We start from the raw sequence: 19,354 nt of genomic DNA, 5'->3' as shown, positions 1-19,354 counted from the left end.
TTGCAATCTGTTGGTACATATATAATGCTAAAAATTAAAATCAGCTTGAAAATGCAAAGAGAGCCTATTTTACTACATTTATAATTGTAGCCCAACACTTCTGGTATGCCAGGTCCTCCCACCTGCAATACAAAGTCTCACTGTAAGATACTAACAACTACTATCAATGGACTTAGTTTGATGTGACTGGTTCTGGATGCAAACACAGAAATCATGTAAAAAGCTTCTTTGCTTCAGCCACATAGAAGCATCCCCCGCCAAAAAAAAAAAAAAAAAAAAGCTACCACCAAATTTGACTCATTTTTTTTAAAGAAAAAGGCAATTTTTCACATTTTAATAGCTTTCATTCCATGTCTTAATAAATGCATGTTTGTTGATTTGTGTAAGCATGATGTAGGATTCTGCAAATGAATGTAATCTGCAACAAGGGGATAGCTAACCACTAGCTAACACTTTTGAATAATGAATCCCTACTGTATCAGATGGACGCTATTCATAATAATTCCTTGCTTTTCTCATTTTGTCGTGTACAGTAGCGATTAATCAATTTGCGGTGTTATGTCACCCGCAACAAATTGCTAGCACCAAGACAAATTTATTGCTTTATGATAAAAGAACTTGTTTAGGTAGAAAGAAATTAAATTTGGGGGTTGTTATTTGAGTTTGATGTTTACATATATGACCCATGCCGCGCAGGCCAGCAGAGTAAGGGTATCCAATTATTATGCCGGTGTTTTGAGGATAGTTCAAAGAGATGCAAAAGCAAATGGTATGTTTGTACAGCTAACTAGTCCTTGAAGACAGCAAGTCCCCCTGAGAACTCTGTGCCATGAATGAGGCTCTTCAGAAGAGTTTGGGTGGATTATCAGGGAGTGGAGATGTGCGTTCAGTTTATCTTTTATTTTAAGATGGTTTGATGCACTTTGGTCAGGGGGATCTAGAGCAGAAGCATCTCCCAGGACCCCAACAGGTCACATTTTCGCATCTTTCCTTCTGGAGATAGTGTTGCTTTGTGCAAAGGGACTGAGCAGAAATAGCTTTGCAGGAGAGAGACGGGCAGATCGGTCTGCCAGGCTGTGTGCTGCCCTGCCATCACTCTCCAGAGATGATGCAAATGTTTGAGGAATAACTCAGCTGTGTTCACAGCAGCCAAAATTTGGTGCTGGAAACCAAACCCTGCTTGTCTGCTCTGGCTACTGCAGCTGGACACAGCCTTTCAGTTGTTTCCAAGGCACTCGGTGGAGATGGGCAGCCTCCAGGGTGCAAAAGCTGGTTCATTGCTAGCAATAAGAATGCAAAATTGCTGCCTTTATTTTATTTTTTTTTTTCCTTTTTCTAACTCTCCTTCAACCTTTGACAGGCTCCAATCTCATGTTCTCTGCTCCTCCATAAATCTGACTTTTCCTCACACTTTCTCCTTCCCACTGCTGCAGAAATCACTTTGACAATTTCTCCCTGGGTTAAATGCTGTTGTTACTTCTCTTTCTTTCACTCTTCACTTTTTCTCATTTCTTGTATTCCTGACCAGGCATTTTCTGTAGCTCTGGATAATACCTCTCCCTTCCCTGCTACTCCCTGCTAATGTCCTTGTCAGCCTTCTCCTGAATCATTGCTGCACCATCCCAAAAGATGTTTAACTGAGATTACCCCTTGCTGGAACCGCAAGACTGAGAAAACCCCATGCGTCAAACCATTTCTCCCCACACACACTCCAGTTTGTCAAGGTGACTCTGAGATCTTGAGAAAAGAAGGGAGGAGAAATCCAGGTCAGAGAGTCTCATTAAATCCAAGTTTCACCAGATTCTGAGATTTCCTCCAGATTTTTGCCAGCATAACTAGTCTCAAAGGGTTCTAATGTAAGTCAATGACAGCACAGTAATGGTCTATTAATTAGCCAGTTTCTATCAACACCCACGGTACAGTTTTATTACCCATGACGGCAGCCAGGCTTCGATAGCAATCTGCCCTCAGAATCAGGTGAGGGAGTATTCACGCTTGCTGAATATCCCTCGTCTCTGACAGTATCTGATGAAATCAAAGCTATTTCATAAAGCTTTCTCACCATCAAATATTCCTGAATCAGAGGTGGAGGGAAAAAACCTCAAACCAACCAACCAACAAAAAATCCCCAAAACACACACACAAAACCCCCATCAAATCCCAAATAATGTCTTTTTGGTGTCTTCTTCCTGAATTTGTTTAATACATCATCTCCTACTACATTAAAACCAGGTGGTTCGGAATCTACCATAGTCATATAAGAAAGCATACATTGAAAGAGAGCTGACGGGATTGTCTAGATTGATCTTTAATTTGTTGTTAAAAAGAAGCATAAGCATTGTTATTGTGTTTTTTATTTGCATCATAGCAGTTTTGCTGTCACAAACCAAGTATTACCACACAGTATATGTGGTGGACTCCTATCTGCATTCCAGCAAGAGGTATAATTTGGGTGCGTGGGTAAGCATACCCAAGTTAACATTAAGTAACTGCCAATTTAGCCTAGTGCTATAAACAATGAATTTCTCCTCTCCTGTTCCCCCACCTCAGAGCTGCCCCAGCTGCAAGGGATGAGCTGGATCTGCAGTGCTCCACACGTCTCTTTCTGACTTCAAACCCTCTTCACACTGTGTAACATTCCCTTTACCAATATCAAGTGAAACACACGAGGTTCTGGATCTCCCTTTCAATTTAAAAAGTTACATAATGTGAGTGTTGAAGCCTCCATTTATATAATGAACTATTTTTTTAAAAGGAGGGTAATGATCATTTTTAGATTGAAAAAGCAGGGAAAGAGCACTGAAGTATAGAGTTAGAAAATCTCAGCTGATTCAGTCAATTAATTGGCAATATTAAGTCCTATAATATAAGTAAAAAAAAATACGTAAAGCAGTTTTATCATTGTGTATGTTAGTGCAAGGGGAGAGGGCTCTGTGTTACTCTCAAAGTTAATCAATATTTTGACAAAGCTGATATTTACGCTCGGGCATTTTGAACCCTTTGATGTCCATGTGGGACTTGGCCTCGCAAACATGGGTTGCCAAATGCATATTCATTAACCTCACAATTGGCTAATCCAATAAAAGAAAGCAAGAAAGCAAAAGAAAGCAAGAAAGCAAGCAAGAAAGAAATCAATGCCCTGGTAGCACTCTTACGGAGTCATTTATTGTAAACATGATCCAAGCGGCTCATTCCAGATGTACTACTAAAAGCTTAAAAAACACTGGCATTGCTTACCCCCAAGTGAAATCCTGCACAAAGAAAGGGCCTTCAGCCCAAGCCAAATGGAAAAAGCGAATTAGAAGGATGTTACTCATTCATTACTGCCACTTTAATCACTTAGAGGCCCAATTAAGTATAAATCATTAGTATTAAGTTACTTTATCCAAGACTCTTTATAACACACATGACTGGATTTGGAGGGCTCTCGGCGGCTTGATGTAGCGTGAGCTGCAAAAGGCAGTCAGATGTTGGGTTTCCCCCCTCCCTTTCCCTTTTCCCCTTGCTATGAAATTGATAAATGAAGGCTGCATTCTAGGTGCAGCAGTAATTTCTGTAGTGCAGTCAAGTGCTAGGTCCCTTGTCTCCTCCGAGCAATGAGGCCACCGTCCCCTTTAATGCCTCAGCCTTCCCCTGGGCAGCTGAAAGGCCGGACCAGAACCAGGCGCAGTTTCATTTCCATGCACAAATCCCCAGCGCAGGAGCCCGTTATTCATTAACAGATCTGTCCTTTTCCGAGGAAGGAGGTGGAGGGAATAGGAAAGCCGGGAGAGACAGTGACTTTCATCCCTTTCCTGGTCTCTGACTGTTGTTACTGCCGGAATCTCTCCCAAGGAGCAAAATGGCTTCGGGGCCACATCAAAGACATGATGCAATAGCATCCCCTAAGATACCTTCCTCTTCCCTTCCTTTTTCCCCACTTCTTCCCAACAATAAAATTTCCCCAGTGGCCCAGATCACTGTCTGGGAAGCATATTTCCTTCTAATCGGTTTTACAGCTCTTTTAAAGTAATATGTCAGATCATTTTCTCCATATACATAGTTAATGAAAGTAACCCTACAAATTCATTTTAAATAGATGGAAGTTGTTATAACCCTGATCTGGAATTTATTACATTCATTACAATCTTGCTGAAGTAGGTAATGTAATGGACTATTACTTTTATTATCTTTTTAATCCCTCAAAATTATTAGGAACTGACTAATATTTGGCATCACCCTGTTAATGTTTAAACAGAAATTGATATCTTCATTCATCTAATAAATGATGGGGTCTTTTTTCTGCATAAGAACTAAAGCTGGTGATTTTTTTTTTAACCTGAACTAGGCCAAAAGACTTTGAAGTAAAATCATAAACTGACAATGTAATAATTTTATTAAATCAGCTCTTTTATCAGGTTATGAGAACATTTTCCAGAATTATTTTCATGGCTCCTGACTACCTGAGAGCAGTCTGGGCCCCATCGGTTTCTCCAAGAGGCGGATTAAGATTCTACTTCTGCCCTTTAATCCAGCTCTTTGCCTCCTGACCAACACAAGCAAAGTATTTCACAAAACTCTCTCCAGTTAAGACAAACTTTCTTATGACTCAAGAGCAGTATTTTTCAAAGTTATCCTCAAATGTTTTAAATTGGCCTCCCAAAACCATCACTTTCTTGTACATGTTCTTTAACACGGTGGTCAGTCACACCTCTTTGATATTGATGGGGTGTAATTAGTCCCGCCTGAATTTACAACACACGCTGCCAAAAATACCAGCACTTCCTTCTCAACCCCTTGCCCATTGGTAGTAACACCTGCAAGTTCACTGAGCAAATTCGGGTTTGGGCTGCAGAAGCCATGCAATGCATCACCTGTTTCATGGGTTAAGAGTCTTCTGGGAGCTGTTTCAGGGTGGCAGTTGTGACTACAAGCGCCTGGTAGAAACCACACAAGGTCCATGTGTCCTCACAGGCGCACGTGTGCAATGACACGTGTGAGCCCAGCAGCCTGTGCAAGCTGAAAAACCCTGTCCAGAAAGGCTGGGGTGCAGCCCAGTGTTACATACGAGGTTCAATCAGGCCCTGAACTTTCCACCAGCAGCAATAAAGCCCTCATCTGCCAAATCAGTTGACATCTTGCCAGATTTGTGCATACAGTGGTGTCCGTGGGAGAAAGCTTCCTGCTGTTGATGCGGTTATTAGTATTCAGCTGCAGATGCAAAGCTTAAAGTCCCAGTAGACCTGGACCAAAGTCACTGATCATCAGTGGCACTTGTGCCACTGACTGTGGCAGGAACAGAGTTCAACCTGGCCTGTTTGGGTTTTCCACACAAAATCTATCACCTGGACTTCCCCTTGGGCTAAAAGCCTGTGCTATCCCCATGGGCATGTTGGACACACTTCCCAAAGACATAAAAAGGATGAAGTCCCATTTTTGGAAGCTATTTAGATAGAGACCATAGCAATGCAAACAAGTTTCTGAAGGGATTTGTAAAAGCACCTCAGTTTTATTTTATATTGGTGATGATGAAGGTGCTTTTGAACCTTACATGAAATACCTATTTGTACTTTTGCCCAGCTTTAGACACGTTTAAAAAGAGGAACTCGAGTCACTTCTGAAATTGCACTAACAAATCTGGCCCTTCGGCACTTTCAGAAATGTTACCCAGCATGCAACCTTTGAAAACATCCAAGCTATGTTTTAATGCTTTTAATCTATACCTCACCTTACAAGGGCTATTAATATTCATTATAGATTAAGGCCAAAATGAAGATAACAAAGAGTTCTTTACAGTTTCTTTTGACTTAAAACGGGGTTTTGTAGCACAGTGCAAGTGAAAGACAAGAAAAGTTTCTTTGGACAGTAGCCCTAAAAAAAAGTCACTGAGGTGTGTATATTATATTTATATATATTTAAAAGACATTTTTATTGTGTATAGGTGAAAAAATACACAGAGTTAGTAGTATGATAAAAGAACTACAAAGGTGACTCTCAGCCTGGTTTGTTTTAATTGAGATGAAAAATGAAAAATATGAAAATTCAGAAGCAACCTTGAAAGTGAAATATTTTCTACAAACTGACCCAGTGAATGAGTATTAGATAATGCATATTCACAGAAGTAAAGATCCCCAGACAAAATGTGAAAGATAAGTGCCAGATTTCAGTGAAAGTAATGACAATGTTCGTAGGAAGAACCTGCTTGGGCTGTGTTTACAGAAGCTTCAGAAATCATGCAGAAATAACCAGCCTGCAAATTTTTACCTGTAACATTCACACCTTTGAATATCCCTGTGTGCCCAGTATGTTGAGAGCAGACAGGGTCAGAGATGCAGCTGGGCTCTCTCTACTGCTTATGTCTTATGTCAATTTACACCAGCTAAGGATCTGTTATGAGCATAATCATGTTTTGTCCTCCGATGTTCTCTCAAAGATCATTACCATTTTAATCTTGTAAAACCGAACCTGCTGCAAGTACCTGACCAGAATAATCCCTGAACCAAACTGGGGCTGTTAGCCACAACCTGCTTTTACTTCATGGACCAGACATCCACAAAACTATGTGGCAGAAAGATGCTGTTTACTTGGACTTTTGTACTTTTAACTACATTTTAAAAACACATTCCCTTTTAGTGGCTAGTTTGCAGAAAATCAAGTCTTTCAGCTGCACGTTAGAACCAATACTTTCTTGTCTTGCATTAATGCTGTCCATGCTTTATGATCTGCCACTGAGACAGAGTAAAGGGAGCAGAGGAAAAGAATCCCTTTTTTTGTATTCCAAATACTGCTTTAATAAGACTGAAAGTCTCTCTCTTTCTCTCCTTATAGCCCTACAGCAAATAAATGGAGGTGTCAGCCCAACACCCTTGTAGGTTTAAACTGAATGGAAGTGTCCTTTTGAAAAGCTTGTTCTGTCTGACAGTCCTGAATGTGCTCCTATTGCAGTTCCTTTGAACACCCATCTTTTCTGTGTTGGTGCTTTGCTGACATGGCTTTTCGTTGAGTTAAAGATTAACAGAATGCTACAGAATGACAGGACTTTGTGATAACTTAATTGCACGAAACATAGTTGTTCCTATGCAAATCGGGGTATAATTGGACACTAAGAAATTACTCTCCCTGTTTAAAGATGGCAAAGTGGATTTTGGACACACACGGGGAATAACAATCTATTACCTTTTATTATACTTGAAAAAAATAGTTCATAGTTTCTGTGATGAGCATTAGACATGCATTGAATGCCATGAAAGTATTTGATTATGTACATAAAATATAAAGTCTGAAAGCTCTAAAGCCTCCTTCATTTTAAGTGTATTTTAACTGCTGACATTGGAATTATCATAACAATGTGGGAGCTCTGCAATACATTCATAAATTGTGAATTGTAATGGACATACCTTTCAAAGGTCCCAGGGTATTTACCAGCCAGAGAGAACACGGCAGAAACTCTTGTAAATGAGAAAGCACTGAAGAAGCTCCCTGAAACTGTTTCTTTGTTACAGTTAGGTTTTGGTAAGGATAAGTAAAGGATTACAGCATCACCTAAACAAATATCATAAAACCGATAGAAAAATGAAATTATAATCACAAAACGGGATCATTCTAGGGCAATTGTTCCAACCCAGACTAAAGGTCTCTGCTAAAGAGCCAAAGAAAAAGCAAAGTTAAAAACGAAAGTGATGTGTGAGACCTCAGAGTAGGTGATGTTATCTGCTGAACTATTTAAGACTTCACCTTTAACAATAGCAAGGAATCGTAAACCAAAGTATATGAGCTAAGCCCTGGCTCCCCTCGAAAGAGCACAATTACGGTGCATCCCATCCTTCTCCCCCAGTGCTTCACTGCGGAGGCTCAACACTTTAGGAATGCTAAAGCACAACAGAATGGAAATGGTATTGGAACAGAAAGAGTCTCCCGAAATGAACTGTACGCAGCCCGTTGTGTTGGCATGATTGATACTGGAGCATGTAGGTGTAATGAAACTGATGCTGTCTCTTCTGCACCTGTGATTTATTGAGTACAAATTTAAGATGAGAAAAGGCCCCATACGAGGAGCTGCATCTTCCCCCTCAAAGAGGGTATGGTCATCCATCACCAGCCATTGCAAAAGGCCCAATAGTGAGCGGCTCATCAGATGAGCCAATAGTCTCTTTGTTGGGATTCCTAACAAGTGTTGGATCAGCAAAAGTCTATTTAGGCTGGTGGACCTTTCAGGACCAATTTGTAGTGGGTCACTGATTCTGCTAGTGTATTATCTTCTTTACTACTAGTACCAGTTGGGCAAGCAGCAAAGATTAATGATTTTTGCTGCTGACTGTTTGTGGCAATCTACTGCTTCTGGACCAAAGATTAAGATTTTTTTGTGCTTTACTAGAAAGGACACACCTTTTATCTGGGGCCCATTTTTATCTGCTGGGTTTTGTACAGATAGTAGTAATTAAAAAGGCCATCTCAGCTGCCTTTTTAATGGCAATAAAAGGGATTTTTGTTGGTGCATAGCATAACAGAAGAGGGTTTTGCAAGAGAATAATAAAACTCAAAGCTGAGAGTGAGTTTGATTCTCATTGGGCTAGAGAATATGGCACAGCACAGGTCTTTTCCTCATCCCTCAAACACGGTGCTGTGGAAATGCAGAGATCTCTCTCCTCTTTAAAGGAAAAAGAAGGAAGGAAATGGGGATTTCTACAGCAAGAGCTCATTTCCCAGGTTGATCTTTCATTATTTTTCATAGCAGAAATCCCCATTATAATGGACTTAGTGATGGTGCAAAATAAGTCAAGACCCATCCCAAGAGCTTGAATCTGTGCTGGGACCCCTGGGGAACTCCCACAGTGCCAAGTGGCTTCGGTCCCTTTTTGAACCAGTTTCTCTGTAAGACAATTCAGAAATGACAATGCTGTGACTGTATCGTTGGGACAGAACAATATGGGAACACTGACTGGCAACTTCCAAGACAGCAAACAAGGGAAAGGAGAGATTTTGGTTAAATGTGTGTTTTCAGAGATACTAGCTGTCTCTCATTAGCCCACTAGCAAACTCTGAGATCTGTTCCCAAGCTCAGGAGGGTGGTAGAGCAGGACACTGGGCACTTCTAGAGAAACTCAACTAACTCCTTATAACGACTATACTGCTCAGCTCCTTGGGCCAACAAGGGAGAAACCACTGCTGAAGAAAGTGAAAATATGACAACTACATAATTCTACTGTTAGAAAGAAGGGCCAAAACCAGGATAAAAGAGCTCCAAACTGCAGCACTCTGAAAACTCTGTTCCAAGTTTTCATCATCAGTGTTATTTGCCTGTACCAGTGCCATGTGCTAGAAAGTTCCCAGCAGCTGAGAAGGAGCCTGCAGCTGTGTCATAGACAAAGGTCAGGCCAGCAGAAAGTTATGAGCGACCAGTGAGAAAATGGTTCAGAAACCAGCACAATTCCTGCAAAGGGCTTGGCAGGAATTAATCTTTGCAAAGGGCTTCAAGTGCAGATGGGCCAGGGCTGGTGGGTGAGCTCAGGGAAGTCCTGTGTGCTCCTGCAGCTTCCTCAGCCTGTGTGAAGTTAAAGATGTTGCACGGCAGCGTTTCCAAAGGAAAGCCCAGGATTTTCCCTCAGCTGAAAAACAAGACAAAGCATTTTTCACGCACTCATCAAGGATCTAATTTTTAAAGGGAAGAATTCTATAAATGACCTAATAAAAAAAAGTGATCTAGTTGTTTCCACAACTGCTTCCGAAATGACCAGGGTCTTTTTTCCCTACTTGTCATTGTTCTTGGAGTCATAAATCACAACCCAGGAGATCACTCAGCTCTTGACAATTTGCAACCATACTACTAGGTCTCATATTCAGCCGGGCTGCAATCACTGACAAGCTGTTACTTAAGCAGTTGACAGGTTCAAAATAGCACAAACTACAAGGATACCATCTAGTAAAGGGTTTTTAATTTTTTTTTTATATGCTTGTATGCTACTGTTGTTGTGAGCACAGTCAGAAAACATGGGTACTGCACTGTAGGTGTTGCAAAATCACTTTGTGGAATCTAACATGAATGTGAATTTTTCCTCTGTGCTATTTCATTTGTCTTTCATTTTGAAAGACATTTATTCAAAGAAGTCTTCCACGTATTACATGGAGGATGTTTTCTTACTTCAACTGCTGAAACAGGCTTCCACCAAAAATTAAAAGAACGGGAAGCTGAAGTTTTAGCAAAACTATTGACCTTCCAGAAAAACAAACAGCACTGTATTGCATCTAACACCTGCTTATTTTTTGGTGGCCTGGATGTGTCCTTGGTGGCAGGTGGATGGTGGGTTCCCTGGACCGAGGTGCTGGAGCCAAAGCTCCTTGGGTTGGAAACAGAGGGAAGAGCCATGGGGCACGTTTGGCCGCCTGAGCAGCGTGGTGGCAGAGCAAAGCAAACATTACTGGCAACAAGGACAGGGTGATGACGTATATGTTTTAAATCCCAGCTAGGGAAACAACAGTAGGTGTTTCTCAAATTTGATCCTCTGGATGACAAATGCCTTTCTCTCTTTTGTTCCCTCAACAAAACTGAGCTTGCTGTATTTCGTTCCCTGATCAGCCTTGCAGATGTGTTTTGACATTGTTCAGTGAACCCTGGCCGTATTTTAAACACACAGCTATGGAAAATGGGGTGCATCTGGTATTGCAGAATGCCACACTGGGATCTCCTCTTCTCTCAAGCAAACAGCAGAAAATGTCCTTCCTAAACCACTTCACAGATAATCCCACAATTTATAAAGCTCCAACTCGTTCTTCTAGGCACTTTCTTGGACTTAATGCCATTAAATGAAAAAAATGGATACTGGTAATCAAGATGAACCCATAATTTATGGCAAACCCCCTTGGCAGTTCTTCTCTTTGGGATGGTCATCCCATGTGCTGCAGCTTCTTTCTTTAAGGAAACTCTCCCATACCCAGAGAAAGTAATAAAACCAGTTTTTCCAATGAATCATCAGAAGATGACTTAACCTTTGCTCAGAAGGAACAAGCACCTGACAGAAAGTTGGGGCCAGGGAATCAACTTTCCTGACCCATGCAAGAGCACGGGCAAGGAGAGAGCCAGTGCTATGGTGAACTGTCAAAGCAGCTGTATTGGAAACAAAATGAGGAATAACCTGTGGCAGGAGTAAAAGTTGTACAAATCACTTCACAGTGGGCCAAGTGATGAAAAAGAAATAAAAACATTTAAAAAAAGAGCTCTTAATTATCTTATAATGCAATATTTGGGGGTTTGTTTGGGGTTTCTTATCCTTCAAATACTGCCACCCTGGGAGAACATAGCCTTTTATTTGATTTTGGCCTGGTTTCATGGTGCCTTGGAGCATGAGCCGAGGACACCCATGAGCAGTGTGTTAGGAAGGGGTCAGGCATTGAGCTTGATATTTTCCTGAACGTTGGCTGGAGAGCAAAGCCAAGGCAACTTCTCATGGCCAGGAATGGGGAGGACACGCTGATGGGAGAGCTACGTGCTGCAGGGCACTTTCCTGTGCCTTCCCAACTAAGGCACAGGAGATGAAAATGCTACTTCCACTTGCAGGGAAACCTGTTGAAAGTCAAGTCCTCTTGCTTAGTGCAGGTTTTGAAAAAACAAAAACAAAAAACCCACCAAACCCAGATGCAGAATTCCTTTGCAGACAAGGCAGAATAGTAAAAACTGGAGACTTTGCTTGCTTTTCACTCTAAGTAGAGTGTTATTGGATCCAAGTTCACACTTGGATACAGTTTTTTCCCTGCTGAATTCCAAGGCAAAGAGCACAGCTGGCCTTGGCTCCAGTCTTCTGTACATAAAATCGACCTGCCTCAAAGGAAGATCAGATCTCCACTGATGACACTCAATAGCCAGAGCACAACAAAAGGGCATCACATGTGCTGCAGCTGGTCAGAAATTACTCAGTGAGACACCACTGGACACCCAGCAAAGCCAAGAGGCAGAGAGCTCTGGTGACTTTGCACGGAGATTTGGTAGAGCACTAATGGCAACATGGCACCAAGCCATGTCATTGTTACACCTAAATAATTACAGAATGAGCCCCTGTGTAAGAGGAGTCCAGGACAAAGACTGAATGTATACTCTGAAGAGCTGCCTTCAGAATTGCTTTCCTGCAAAGGAGCAAGATACTGGAGGACAACTCAGCCATGCATATTCACCTTCATTTAGATGTTTATGTGATTGTACAGTAATGTGCAAGCCCTTCCATAGGATATTTTTTTTAGCCAGTTAAGAAGGAGCAAAAAGGACAAGTGACATGACCAAGGCCACAGAGATAATCAGTGTCAGAGGGAAAAAAAAACCACAACACACACAAAAACAACCAACAAACAAACAAAAACCAAAGAAAACCACAACAGAAAACCCCAAACAGAACAAAACCAACACCACCACACACACAAAAAACCCACACAACTAATTTTTCTCCCCTCCCCCCAATTTCATTAGTTGCTCAGACTTCTGGAGGTTGGTGCTTACAGAAACCAACAGGAGTTTCAGTGGTTTAAAGGTCAGGCCCAAATACAGCAGAGCCCTGGGGTGAAAATGTGTTTCTCTTCCTCGCCCTTCCCTGCAGCAAATGTATATTCCAACACATTCAGTAGGGGAGGTTAGTCCTTCACTGGAGTCCCTTGAATAAAGAGAAGCTTCTGGGAGCACACTGAACAAATGGGTTATTTTGAAAGGACAAGTTAGCTCTATAATTTGCCTTCACAATGTGTTCTGCACTCTAATTACAAATGCAAACACAGTAATTGAGAACAGCATCATAAAACTCTAAAGGAAGCCATAAGTGATATAATACATGGACATGTTTACCATTTGGTACAGCAGGATGCCTCTGTGATGTTTTCCCCATGTTTAAACAGGGTGGAGATTTGCTTTTCTTTCATAAAGTTAATTCCATGACAGCAATTCTTCCCTCAGCATCCCTGCTCCCAAGCCTGGATCAATTAAAATACAGCTTTCAGAAAACATTTCCTCTCTTTTCTCAAGTGAAAAAAAATCTCTTTTTCTTTTGAAAGATTAAAAGAATGATTTAATAAAGGTATTCCAAAGGGAAGAAAAAAAAAGGGAAGATCCTAGTGTGTTCTCCACCTGCGATATCCCACTGCTGCCTGCAACAGCACAGAACTCATTGGGGTGAAATGCAGAAAGGATCAGGGGGCTGCACTGCTGCACCCCACCTAAACTGTCCCTGGGGGACTCCAGCCCTTCCAGAGGTTGGCAGGAGAGGGGCTCCCCAAGCAGCTTTCTGCTGGGTACCCACTGCTTGGACAGTGCAGGCAAGCGCTGGCTCTCGAAGCTTTCCACCCATTTAATGAACTCTGCCATGTGCTGGGGTGTGGAGAAGTGTTCAAAGCTCCTGTTTTTCCTGTAGAAGAGTGAGTAGTTTAGGCTGATGAATGGCAAATGAAGTCAGGGAAGCGGCTCACAGATTGCCTGAGAGTTTTCTGCATAGATGGATAGCGGGAGGGTCTGCAGCGTCTTGGTGCAGTCCCACATTCCTGTCTTCATCCAGTTTGTCCTTTTTTGCCCTTCTACTCTTCCTCCTCTGACATCTCTCAGGTCACCCTCCCCATGTCAACCTGAGATCCTGCTCCAGCAAAGAATTTAAACCAAAGCAATGTCTGCAGGCCTCAAATGTCTTCCCAGTCACAACGCAGAGAACAGAAGTGGAAAAATAAATGCAACGTCAGCCCTGTCCTCTAGAAAGAGCCTTTGGGATGCTGGGTGGCAGGGAGGAGCAGACAGGAGAGATGCTCAGCACCTCAGGGGGTACCACAGGAGTAATGGTGGGACTGGCCTATTTGTAAAAGAGCTAGGTATTGGCACGGACAAATAAACCGAGAGAGGAATAGGACTGAGTGTGCACCGACAGGGTCCTACAAGCTCACATAAGCTTAACAGCTGCTAAATAACGTGACAACTCATGTGATTCAAGCCAGAACAGTTCAACCTCCCTTTCGAGATCAATGAAGACGTGTGTCCTATCTGCGGCTCGCACGTGCGCACACCCCATCTCTTCACATTTGCTGAAAGCTGCTATGGCCTGATTTTCAGAGGTGCTGAGTGCCTGCAACTCATCGTGACAGGCTATACATCAAATCCATCACCTCTTGGGAAACTTGATTACCCTAGTGGAAACCCTCATTTCAAGCATTTAACTGGTTCCTACTGGTTTCAGCCAGCCAGCTAGGTTTTGGAATGGATCACTTGGTTTGGGCTGTACTAATCCTTCAGGAGAAATAAATCCGTGTCCATGAAGATCAGTGTAGGAATCTACTGCAATGTCTAGAAAGGTATCAATTAAAGGGGGAAAAAAAATCTATTTTTAAAACATTGAACCAATAAAAATAACTCACACTTGGCTGGTTAGAGCTGTTCATCAGGTGACTTGCTGCTGAACAGATGTCTCCAGCTGGGAATTCTTGGATGAAATTCTCTATCTTCCCCTTTTTTTTATAAAACAGTTATTAAAGAAGTACGTTAGAGGTTTGAAACGTGCTAATTCAAGCCAGAAAACCAAAACAAAACAGAAACCACACATATATTGCCAAAAGAGAGGGTGCTGAGGTGTAATCACAGCTTTAAGGGGTGAAGCTGTTTATCTGGATGTCTGAAAGATGAAAACACAGTTATTGAAAAACCTGCAAATACAGAGCTAAGGCTGAATGAAAACAGGGCACTCACACTGAAAGCGTGGAGAGTCTTAGAGACAGCTACCCAGGAGACTCTCATCGGTTTTGTAATAATGCTCAGAAAATGTACAAAGTGGTACTTAACTGTGTATACGGAGATTAGTTCACAGCAATTAGAGAATTTTTTTCCTAAATTTTCAGCCACAGTGGATATTTACATATCTATATATGTATAACCTAATTAATACCTATATTGCTGTTTAGCCAAAGACTGGCTAGAAGAGGGATAACTGAATCTGATGTAGCATGGTACTGTAGCAGTACCTGAATCTGATGTAGCAGTACTGACTGCTTCATATGATGTTTCTTTTCTACCTTACCACATCTATACAGGAAATTTTGGTGTGCACTTTGTCTCCACTAACACATGAGGAATTGATTCCACCAGAGGAAAACAAGCAGAAATTCTCTCCTTTGGTATAGCCCAAGTGTCCCATAGGTTTGCCACTAAAATAGACACAGAAATGAAGCAACCTTCCCTGACCACCTTTCATTCTCGCAGCAGCCTGTGCTCACCTTGCACTGCCTCTCTCTTTACTGCATTTTTCTACAAGCCCTCTTTCCAGCCAAGGAGACGTGGTCACTATTCATAGGGTTTCAGAATGACCCATCCAGCAAGCAGCCTATTTGGCTTGAGAGCATTTTGTTTAGGAACACACAGGGTGAGAATTTGTAGCACCACTGTGCTGCCGGCTCTCCTGCACAAATTAATTTAACCATTGTGCAGAGAAGCTCTGGAAGCAAAGAAATTGTTACAGAGAAACAGCAGCTTTCCCCAGGGACACCAATGAGCTTTGTGAACCCTCCTGGCCAGATCACATTAGATCTGCTTCCCTTGGACTCTGCATAGGATCCTTGTGGTGGGCAAGGATGGGAAACATATCCAGCTTTTCCAGGGCCTGGATATCTAGTGAGATTTAGGCTGGGAGGTATTCACAACATACAGCAATACACACACACACATTCTAAATCACAGTTTTATTTCCCAAAGAGAAAATGGCAAGTTGCACTATGAGCCAATATTTTGTAATTTACACTCTGAGATGGATTTTAAAAGCATCTGATCTGGGGCTCTTAAAGGTTGTGGATCTGTTTATACATAAAAGAAATACAGATCAGGAATCTTTTCCTTTCCCTTGTCTGGATAACAGCTGAATAGAAGTTCCTCAGGATAACAAGGAGAGCAAACAAAAGCATTTCCCCAGAATTATTCCCTTTCTTTGTCTCTCTTCTTTTCCCTTCTCGTGTTTAGGACTTTAAAATGTTTGGCGAGGAAGGTGGAGGCTTGCAGAAGCCAGCTTGTTTCCAGTTCTGCTCATCCTTATCTCTCAGAAAAGCACAAAAGGACTTTAATTTCACTGAATAACAGCTTTCTACTAAATACTTCCTCGCTTTTCTTCTGCACCTGGATCTCTACGGAGGGGCTAGCTAGCGCAGGAAGATAACTGCATTTCCTGAGGTGAACAGAGAGCTCCATTCCCAAAGGGCACAATAAACCTGATCCTTCCTCTTCTGATCAACAAGAGCATAGAAGCTGCAAACCTGACCAGTACATCAAAAAGGAGCTTGAAAAATATTTCAAGCAAAAAATGCTAACGGTGCATCCTTCTCCTGTAACTGCACTGATATTAAATCAGGAAACAGTACCGAACGACCACAAACACATATATACAGGGGTTGTCAAAACAGAAACAAAACAAAATCCCTAATAGGGACTAAAGGTACAAAGAGCAAGAAGAAGAATATACAGTATAGGCTTTATGATTATATTTAAATCCTTATGCGGCAAAAGCTGGAAAGGGAATTCCAAAAATGTTCTGTATATAAACAGGCTTTTTTGATCCAGGATTTTATGCAATGAAAAGGAATTACAAATCAGTCTGAATGAAAGGGTACAGGTCCCAGTGGGTGTTGGACTATGCCTGTGGACTCCTGGGCTGTAACAACCCCCTGACCCAGCAAGAGCTGAGGGACAAACTCAGCTCTGCTGGGACCTGCCTTGCTGCTGCTGCCATTGACCCTGCAGCAACGCTCATTTCTGAAAAGAGGCTTGCGTGGTCCTGGGTCTCCTCAAGGACAACTGAGGCCAGATATTCTTTGTCTCCTTCTTGGTCATCTGAAGATTTCATAATCAAGAAAGTCTCCTGCTGAGCCCCTTGGAAAAACAGGCAACAGGCTGTGGCCAGAAAGGGATGCTAACCTTTTCTGGAAGATCTCCTGGCTGCTCGTGACTTGGTGACATTGGGCATAGGTCCAGGACACTTCCCTGCCTCCCTGACATCTCCCTCTTCTATATCCCTTCCAAGAAAACTGAAAACCCTTGGGAAGATCACTTTTCCCACACAGACATCTGTGCAGTACCTCTGTATTTGTAAGAGAAGCAGATAAGTGGGAGAGAAATTTTTTCTAGTAGGATGTGATCCAAGTTCTGAAGTGTCTGAAAAATCTTTGAATGACATGAAACGCCATTGCAAGAGATGACTGCAGTAATTACAGCTCTTCAGCTTGTACTGGCTACTTCAGTCCCAAAAGGCAACTTCTGATCACTCGGAAAGATTTTGGTGCTGCTTATTAGCTAAATGCTCCTAAAGGGGCTCAGATAATGAACTCAGCATGCCAGGGTTCAAGTGGGAAGCAGGACTCAGCCAAGCACAGGAGTAAAGCTGACCCTAGAAAGGTTCAAACTGGGGATTTTGTGCTTCCAGATCAGGTGTTTCTGTTTGAAACAAGTGGCAAGAGGAATGATAACAAGAGCGTGTATTAGAGAGGGGGCTATGATGAGACTGCGGGGTTTGGAAATTGTGAGAAAGAGACAAATTCTTCTGAAAACAAGTTTGAATCGACTCATTCCTTTTACGATCGGGCTGAGGCTGAAAGAAATAACGAGAAGGAGAATGTTTCTGGTCCCTACTCACCACCCTGCCAAAGACGCCCTCGTGGGACGTTATAGAAGAAGGAGAAATGTTGCCATTTCGTCTCAAGACACCCCTTTTCCCTCCCCAGGGTGCAGCGAGACCCCGAGCAAACTTCCGAGGCTGCCACTGAAGAGCTGCACTTCTTTCTCTGCAAGTGCACAAAAAAGCAGGAGGAAACGCAGAGCAGCAAGCCCCCCCCGCTCCCTAGCAGTGCCCCCCTCCCGGGCCGCGCATCCGAGCAGCCCCGCGCCCGACGCTGCCGGCCCGGGCCAACCCCGAGCAGCGGGGGGCACTGGGGTGCCGTTGCCCCCTCTAATAATCCCCGTTCCCCGGCTCCTACATTCACTCAAACTCGCAGAGACTCGGAGCTTCGCCTGGGCATCACCCCCAAGGTGCGCCGGCGCGGTGCCCCCCCGAGATTCCCAATCCCGTCCATACCAGCACCCCGCAAAGCCGCGCTGGGGGGAGAGGAGGGTCCCAGCCCCCAGTGGAGGGGCCGCGACCGGCAGGGAGCAGCTCCGCACCCAGTCTGTCCGCTACCGGCACAGGCGAGCTCACTGATTTAATTAAACACGGTGCGCTCAAATCAACCACCTAAATTACGGCACCCTCCAGGTGCACTTATTCTGTAGGATCGCCCCCCGCGACCGAGCGAACTCCAAACCCGCCGCCCGGACATACCGAATGCCCCCCCCGCCCCGCCCTCCAAGCGGGGATTTAATGCTGGGCGCTGCGAAGCCTCGGGGAAGAAAGCCCCACGAAAACCTACCCTTCTGAAGTGTTGCTCCACTCCCTTGTCACAGATCCACCTGTGAAAACGTGTCTAAAGTTAGTACTGGGATTTGCCCCGCTCTTAACTGGTTCAGGCTAAAATCTGAAGAGATCCAAGTTAACCCAGGAGGGTACAATAGCTCATTTTATACTGCAAAGCTGCTGTGCAGACTTTGTCCAAAGAATGCTGCACACTTTACTTTGACAATCCCCGCCGAAAAGGGAGAAGGGAAACAAAGACTTATGATTACCATTAGTAATTTAATCCTAAATTCGTGGGCCATTCCCATCAGCCCGAACAAGCAAACATCAACACTTTTCTTTCTCATGCACATATATCTGCGATAGATGATTAACCAGGTCCGTCGCTGCTTACACAGGAGAGAAGAAAAAAAATCCTGACAAACAGCACGGTGTCTGCTTGCAGTTTGAGAAATTAAAAATCAAGCGAGAGGAAGTAAGAACTGGGAAAGTGATGCCCTTTTCCTCCATTAGTGCCGACTAACAGCCATGGGTGATTTGGGTTTGGATAGTAGTTTCTTAACAAAACTCCCATTTCAGACAACTTATCCCACTAACGTTATGGACTGAAAAAGCTAATTTTGGGGGAAAAATAGCAGTCAGCTACCAACAACGAGGAGCGCTTCTCAGAGAACCAGTAGCGTGGAAAATACACACATAATAGTCATCTTATTTTTTTATCAGTTACCTAGACCTGCTGTTTCTAAGAACTGGGGACTGGGATGCCACCGTAATACGATTCGCTTCTAAATGTCACCCCTCCCCGATCCAGACAGAAGAACTACCAAATCGAACACGTATAGGTATCTATATGCTTCAGTTTTACGGGCGAGCTTTCAAATATCAGTGGCCCAAGGACCCCCACTGCCCTGCCCTGGGCGGACACGCCGGATGGAGCTGCTCTGAAATGACACTGTAATTTTCTTTGAACTCTTGCCGATTTTAGCCAGGGGTTTGCGAGGGGG

This window comes from Streptopelia decaocto, assembly GCF_964273445.1.
Source record: "Streptopelia decaocto genome assembly, chromosome: 14".
Taxonomy (NCBI): domain Eukaryota; kingdom Metazoa; phylum Chordata; class Aves; order Columbiformes; family Columbidae; genus Streptopelia; species Streptopelia decaocto.
The sequence above is the reverse complement of the archived record's forward strand: the minus strand, read 5'-3'. Positions refer to the sequence as shown.